The sequence below is a fragment of the Python bivittatus genome, unplaced genomic scaffold (assembly GCF_059951505.1).
Source record: "Python bivittatus isolate LINGU-HERP-01145 unplaced genomic scaffold, Pbiv_v1 ctg000350_np1212, whole genome shotgun sequence".
Taxonomy (NCBI): domain Eukaryota; kingdom Metazoa; phylum Chordata; class Lepidosauria; order Squamata; family Pythonidae; genus Python; species Python bivittatus.
This window is the reverse complement of record NW_028277074.1, coordinates 27,399,988-27,408,293: the sequence shown is the minus strand read 5'-3', so window position 1 is coordinate 27,408,293 and position 8,306 is coordinate 27,399,988. Positions and strand designations below refer to the sequence as shown.

Here is an 8,306-nt window from a genome sequence, read left to right as displayed (position 1 = left end):
TCAGACAAAAGATGGACAGCATATCTCTGTTTGAAATCCAAAACCTAAGAGGGATGATAAGTACTGAAAAATGAGATACTGAAAACACAAATAATGAAAATGAAAAACAGAACCAGGTTTAACAAGCTAGAAGCTAACATAGAAAGGATGTGTATTGTTTGTTCAGATTACATCAGTAAAGCTATTAGACATCTGTGAAATTTTCTTATTGATCAATATTTCTACCTTTTGTGTGTGTGGGGGGGGGAGTGAGTCTGGGGTATACATTCACAGTAAAAATGTCCTTAGAACATAAAATCCTTTAGAAGTTGCATTAGCAGCACTATTGGTTCTTGCACAGATACTTTGCTTATTTGGATCTTTGTCACATGCTCTGTGAATGTGTGATAAGTTTCACACATTCACACATTTCACACATTCACACATAAGAGTCAGGTAATTGTTGGACTTGAAGATGGCATCAAAGGTGGCTTTAACAAAGTTGCTCAAGTTAGTAGAATAGCATCTTGCAGAAGTATAGAAGACACCACTTTTGAGATGTGGAGAAACCACAATATCTATGCAAAATTGAGATGTACCAGAAAGAGAGGCGTCATCTTGCATGGAATAGTATGACCTTTGCTAATCTTGTGTTACAGTAGCTTTGCCTCACTGGAACAATGGGGACTTTTGCCAAGGTGATAGTATTTTGACTACAATGCCAACTCCTTTGCAGCCCTTGATCCAAGGTTAATGTGAGCAAAGTAGATACCAATGACAACAAAGGCCTTGAATTTGATATACCAACAACTATGGATTTCTTTCTGCACCAATATGATTTCAAAACTCTTCAGAGAAGAACCCAGAGATTTCCTATTCCTTGACTGGAAGAAAGAAAAGTAAATCTCTTTCAGAGACTTGATTTTCAAATCCTTGACCAGGCAACCAAGTTTTGTGATTTGGTTTCTCCCTTGGTTTTACTTCCTTGGGCTCCCACCCTATCCATGTGTCAGAACCTGCAGCAATCAAAATATTAATCAACTAGAGGCCTGTTTTATTAGTGTAGTAAATGCCTGTTTCGATTGCTATGTTTCTGTCATTCTCAACGGGAGGGGGGGAGGGCGGAGTGAAAGAAGACAGAGATGGTGCAATATCAAAGGCCAGGAAGATGAAGTATTATCGGGGTTAAGGATGTACAAGGTCACACCACTATGAGAACCAAAGTTGGCACCTAGAATGAGGGGGGAGTACAAGGGGTAAAAATAGAGGGAAAAATATGCGGGGTTTAGTTTTAGCAATGCTTTGCTTAGAGCTGCATGTACAATCCAATAAATGAAATCTTTTCTGAACTTACTTTGGGTTTCATGAGATTTTTCTGCATTGGGGTTTGAACATTGTAGACCTGACATTATGCCCTCAACCATAGCCTTAGCCATGTCCTAGCCATGCCTTTCCTGTAGCATGAATGTAATCCACTATTTGGGGTAATAGATTACAAGGCAAACATTGAAACTCAAATGGAAAAAAAAAATATTCAGTAATCTGATGTTAGGCATGGAACAAAAGAGACACAGTGCACAGCTAAACTGGTGAGTACAGTCATGATGGAAGTAGATGAAAAGTACAGAATCACATAATATACTCATTTTTATTCATGTAGAATCATTCTTAAATCTAGATTGGGTTTACACAGTGCACTCAATCATAAGGTGATACAGTTAGTAGTACAGTTACACCTACTAACCATGATTAAGTGAATTATGGCTTAGTACAATATACTAACCAAGTCACTAATAAAAAAAAAATCTAAAATGGATCAAAAGATATAGAAAGGATTTGGGAAGTGCTTTTAGCATGCAGTTAGCATCTTTCAAATAAGAAAATGGAACCTTTCTAACAGGCTTTCTATTTAATATATTATGACAGACATTAGATATCACTTGCCAATTACCTTATAGTTAGGAAATAGAAAGTGCTGTTGTGTCCTGGATTCATTTTCTAGCAAATTCCTGCACAGCTCATTTCCTGTCAGAAGATGACTGATTATACCACAAAATCACACATTGCCCACCCACGCTAATGCACATACTAGATAGCATGGGAGCTTCTAGTAATGTGAAACAGCATTTTTTTCTCTCTGAAGTAAGAGCAGCACAGATTCTATCAGGACTAAGCAGATCTTATTTTTTTCTCATTTACTGGCGTTCATAGTATTCCTTTTTATGCATTTAAGTTTATTTTTCATTCTTCCTTTCATTTCTGCAGAAATAGCCTGCTGTTTGTAATTCCTTATACAATTCTCTGAATATTATATGGAACATTCAAGTAACAGCTTAAGGAATCTTACTTGCAGAAATGCCTAGTTTTGTAGACCCCAAACTTAACTGGTTAAATGTCCTGAACCAAATATATTGATCTTGAAGGGGCAGTGGATATAAAAATATGTGTTCGCTGGGCATCTTTTCTCTATCAGTGACCATCAAAGAAATTTGCATGAGGAGAAAAATATGGACATATCATGATACTTTCAAGTATTTCAAGACATTATTTACTATTGGAAATATTTATATTCTGCCATAGTAATCAATAATATAAGAAAGGAAATGAAAAATAAAAATATTACTATCCCCACTTTTCATGGATGAAAATATAAAGATTCATTTATTTAAACATGGGCAGCTGTATTAAGGATTTGTGTATTTACTTTCCTTTGGCTTGAATTCTCTGAAGATCTATGGCAGCCATAAAAGTAAATATTTAGTGGCATATGTTACTGGATTCTAAATCAGGATGAAGACAGAGAGATAGTCTTGCTGAAACATCAGATATAAAAATGAAGCAATGTTGGTTTCCAAGATAATGTTTATTTCTAAGTCTCCTTTCACATTTATTCAAAGCAGTTTCAAATGCACCAAAAAGTCCTTCGGTTACAATAAATATTTAAACAACTCTCAGCACATTAATATAACTTCTTAACTTCTGCGATTGTTTCTCAGTCTTGTACTAAAAAAGATTTTTTAAAAAAGTATTGTTCAAAGATTAGCCAGACATAGTTACTGAAATGCAGATGAGAAGAACATGATCTAGAAATCATAATTTTCCAGTATGGGAGGTTCCTCTGACTGAACTAGAAACTCACAATAGGGACAATTGGGTGAATGAAGACTTTTTACAAAACTTCATTAATTACATCTCAATAATAACGTGGAGCCCAGTTCCTGCCTCCTGCCAAAAGTTGTTGGGTTTTTTGTTTGTTTGTTTGGGGTTTTTTTGCTCACGTTTGGGTTTAGGCCAGTGTTGTCCAAACTTGGCCACTTTAAGATGAGTGGACTTCAACTCCCAGAATTCCAGAAGTTTGGACAACACTGGTTTAGGTTGGTTAGTCTGTTTAACAACTGGCTGACATCAAGCTATTAGGAAGAGCTGCTGCTCAGCACCTGGCCAGACTTTCAGCGCACGTGGCTACTGAGCATCAAACTGAATTCCCAAGCTGAACTCCAAGCAGAGATTAGGCAGGATTGTTATTGCTCAAGTTCACCTCTGCCTCCTCCTCATCTTCCGAAGAGGTACAGAATATCTCTGAGATCTAAAATAATTCCCAGAAGACAAGTATTCGTCTCTCTATCAGTAGCAACAGATTTAGCTGCATGTATTGCCTTGGTACAGTCCTAACCTTTGACAGCATATAATCTGACCAAATGTTTGGCATCTTCAAAGTTCTCCAGTACAAAAATCTGACAGCAGCCACTTTGAAAGGGGGGGGGGGGCGGGAGAGAGAGAGAAAGAGAGAGACTAATGTGGTATCTATTACATTAGATGAGGGTTTTAATATATATAATATGATTGCAGTTTTGGCAGTAATTTAATTAAGTTCAGATAGGATACTTCCAAGGACTTGATAATTTTTTTAAAGGAGAACACTGAGAATAACCATTTCTCTTTGATACTTGCCTTGTCATGAAAGTCTCCGTAGTGCCACATTTCATGTGTCTCTCACAGGGGTCTTTTAGCAAGCGTTACATTTTTAGACACCTTCTGTATACCAGTTAGGTGATCTGGGAATTTTTTTTCTTTTATTTTAGCTTCTTATTAAGAAAAAACATTTCTCATTTAATGTGCTTTCATGAAAGTCACTGCTGTTCAATCAATTCTGTGTTCTCCTTATTAGAATAATAGTGGGGGTGGCCTTCAGGTGAACTTGAAGAAAAAGGAAGGAAAGTATAAAATCTGTAGTGAAGATAACTTTAAAAAAGAAAGAAAACATGGGCAATCATGGCATAAATTTCCATTATTTATGTGGGATATTTATAGCCTGCTCTTAAAAAATCCCAGTGGGGCTTATTATTTTGTTATTGTTATACTTAGAATTAAGCACTTTTATAGTTTGGAAGTGTTTTAAACCTGTTTGAAAACAATAGAATGACTATAAACAGTATGATAATGTCAAGTTTTAGTATTAATAAGGTAGATAAACAAACAAATTCCAGACTTGTTAGTGAAACATTTAGTAATGGTTGAGGCAAATTCAATTTGATTTAAAATACTTCTTTATCTGTTTATTATATTACCTCACCACTCTCCTGCCTTATGTTTCCAAGTTCCTTAAAAATGTGCTGATATCAGAAGGGAGCTGAATGATGGAAATAACTCAATATTATTAATTATAGCTCTTCTATTTTGCTTCTTTGGAATTATAGAAATAAACTGTTACAAATGAAGATCCTCCACCATTACATCCAGGTGAGCAAGTTGCAGGCAAGGAAACAAGTATCATAGATTCGGTACACATGTCAATGGGCTTTAAAATGGGGAAATGACTATTCAGCGTTTAAAAAAGACAAGACAGCTTCTTAATGAATATATGTGTGCAACAATGTAATACTTTGCCTTATAAGTAGCAACATACATGTTGTTGTTGTTTGGTCATTAAGTCATGTCCGACTCTTTGTGACCCCATGAACCATATCACGCCAGGCCTTCCTGTCCTTCACTGCCTCCCTGAGTTTGCTCAATTTCATGCTCATTGCTTCAGTGATGCTATCTAACCATCTCATCCTCTCCTGTCCCCTTCTCCTTTTGCCTTCAATCTTTCCCAGCATCAGGGTCTTCTCCAAAGAGATCTCTCTTCGCATTAGGTGACCAAAGTATCTGAGCTTGAGCTTCATTATCGATCCTTCCAGTGAGCAATCAGGGTTGATTTCCTTTAAGATTGACTGGTTTGACCTCCTAGCAGTCCAAGGGACTCCTAAGAGTCTTCTCCAGCACCACAGTTCAAAGGCATCAATTCTTCGGCACTCAGCCTTCTTTATGGTCCAGCTCTCACAGCCATACATTACTACTGGAAAAACCATAGCTTTGATTATGCGGATCTTTGTTGGCAAGGTGATGTGTCTCCTTTTTAACATGCTGTCTAGGTTTGCCATAGCTTTGCTCCCAAGGAGCAAGCGTCTTTTAATTTCATGCCTGCAGTCTTTGTCTGCGGTGATCTTGGAGCCCATATAAATGAAGTCTATTACTGCTTCCATTTCTACCCCTTCTATTTGCCAGGAATTGATGGGTCCAGATGCCATGATCTTAGCTTTTTTAATGTTGAGTTTCAAGCCAGCTTTTGCACTCTCCTCTTTCACCCTCATCAAGAGGCTCTTTAGTTCTTCTTCACTTTCTGCCATTACGGTGGTATCGTCTGCATATCTGAGGCTATTGATGTTTCTCTCTGCAATCTTAATTCTAGCTTGTGATTCTTCCAGCCTGGCATTTCTCATGATGTATTCTGCATATAAGTTAAATAAGCAGGGTGACAGTATACAGCCTTGTCATAGTCCTTTCCCTATTTTAAACCAATCGGTTGTTCCATGACCAGTTCCAACTGTTTCTTCTTGGCCAGCATACAAATTTCTCAGGAGACAGGTAAGGTGGTCTGGTACCTCCATCTCTTTAGGCAGTGAAATATATGTGTAATGCTTGTCTTGGAAGCTGTAAATTAAACTCAGTCATTGGTCTTGCAAGGCAGGCTTAATGATATTGTAGCTTTTTAAGTTGTTATTATTATTATTAGTTAGCTTTCTCTGTTTATTCGGCATAGAATCATTTCACAACAACACTCAAGTCAGAAATGGGATCAGTAGTGGTGGCTGGTAAGAATTTTGTAAATGGACATGGAGCCACTTTCTTAATTTCATCCTTATCATGTTTCCAATCCCATCTCCAACCCCAGCTCAATAAAGAGAAATTGCTTGCAAAGGTAAGTGTGCTGTCTGAGATCCCTGTCCTTTCCCCAACCCATGAGAGTTAGGAAGAGGAACTTTTGGGAACTAATGGATCTGGCTTCAGTTCTTGTCCAGTGGGTCTGGTGGCTGAAAAGTTTCAAGTAAGAGTTCTGCCCAGCATATAGAAAAAACATCATCAGTTTTTTGAGAGTCTGGGTAGTTAACCTTAATTTTAGTCTCATGGCTTAATCTATAAAATTAGCAGTTGCCCTTGAGTCCACAAGAGCAGGCTAATATACTTCCTGGGTGTATTAATACCCAATAATAAAGTGAACTTGCCTGTTGTCAGCCATCTCAGCTGTTCTTAATTATCTGAGAAACCCCCTTTAGAGTTCTTGGAAGAGGTTCCCTACGCTGCTGCCTTGAAGTGAATTAAACACTTGCTCACTACATGCCGTATAGATCCACACATGTGGCATTTTGTTGCCGTGTCAGAGGCTTGGGTTTTAGCTGTGCAGGTTTTGGCTATATGCCCAAGAGTTCTGCAGTAAAAGCATAAGCTGAGCTCCCTCCTTCTCTGTTTCTCTTCTCATGACAGATATATCCCTTGACTTCGTGTGGTTTCTCCTCTGCTGGATTCCCAGGATACTATTGGAAGGAGAGCTATGGGAAAAGAGAAGCTGAAAAACGTTTTCCCCTTGCCATTTCTGCCCTGCCTTAAGTCTTCCAGCTGGCCAGCTATTACCATGCAAGGTTGGAACGTAAGGAACATTATTTGGGTTGTCTTGTCTTACTAATTCATTTCTCAATTCATCAGAAAGCTGTCCTTTACATTGGTCAATCAGAGCCAGATCATTTCACCCCACATCTCTAGCAAAGAATGTAAAATTATATATATATATATATATATATATATATATATATATATATACATACATATACACACACACACACACACACACATACACATACATACATACACACATACACACACACACACATATACATATATACATACACACACACATGTACATGCACACACATATGCATACATACACAGACACACACACATTACTCTGTGCTTACCTTGCCTGAGTTTGCAAATTTCACAACTGATGGTCAGGCATCTCACAAGTTTGTTGAAAGAACTTCTGAATCTTTGATGAAGTCTTGATCATTGTCCAGCACAGGGTCAGTGCCCTTAATGGTAGGTAAGACCCATTGGACTGCCCCATCTTTCAGCAAATATGCATGAAAATCACCTTTGTTTATGGCTGCATCTTGCCATAAACAGTTCACACTAAGTCGTGAAAGTCCTCTTTCTCTCTCCCTCCCTCCCTCCCTCCCTCTCTCTCTCTCTCTTCTAGTATTGCTTGCACTAGGAAATTAAGCAGGGACCTTCTCCTTTAATTCACTGTGCCATATTTGGTGCAAAACCTACTTGGCATACAAATACAGAAAGTTGTTCCTGAGCATCTGTGGCTTAGCTGACCAAATGACAAAAGGACTGCAGCTGTGCTCATAAGTGATTCAGGAGAGGATATAGTGGATGTAATTGTCCTAAGTTTGTTTTTGGAAAAAATCAGACATATGACTTTGGAGAAACCTTGAAGAGACAGTTTCCAAACATGTACACAAACATGCTTTAAACAAAGAAAACATTAGGAAGAAACTCAGACTGGTTCAGCCCTAACTCTCTGGGGTAGAAAAGGGAGGAAGGGAAAATGTAGTCAGGCTTTCAAAATGCTGTTGCTATAGTCTTTATCAATAAATATAATTCCAGTAGTTGTGGAGTTGATTTCCTGGTCTAGCCTACCTCAAAAGGCTCTCTCCCTCCCCCCTTTTTTTTAAAAGAAAAACCTTGAAGGCATAGAGGGTCTGTTACCAAATGGTAATTAAGATAAAACTAACATAATCCTTAATTTTCCTTTGGTGATCATCCTAGTGTCAAAATGCCATTCCTAGTATGTTATCTTGTTTGCTAGGACAGACTTGAAAGACTCTAAAACCATGGTCCAATTAATAGTTGTTCAACCAAATAAGCCCCCTCCGCATCTTTAGTTATTGTCACTAATATTTTTGTTTTGCCTGTTACTTCATTATTCCTTTATTTCATTAAAA

The 8,306-nt window shown here is 37.8% G+C and overlaps 1 pseudogene; it reads right to left on the bottom strand.

Moving 5' to 3' along the window:
• Positions 1–393: 393 nt before the first annotated feature.
• On the bottom strand, positions 394–1,415 carry LOC112542993 (small ribosomal subunit protein uS5-like; annotated as a pseudogene).
• Between the last annotated feature and the right edge of the window lie 6,891 nt (positions 1,416–8,306).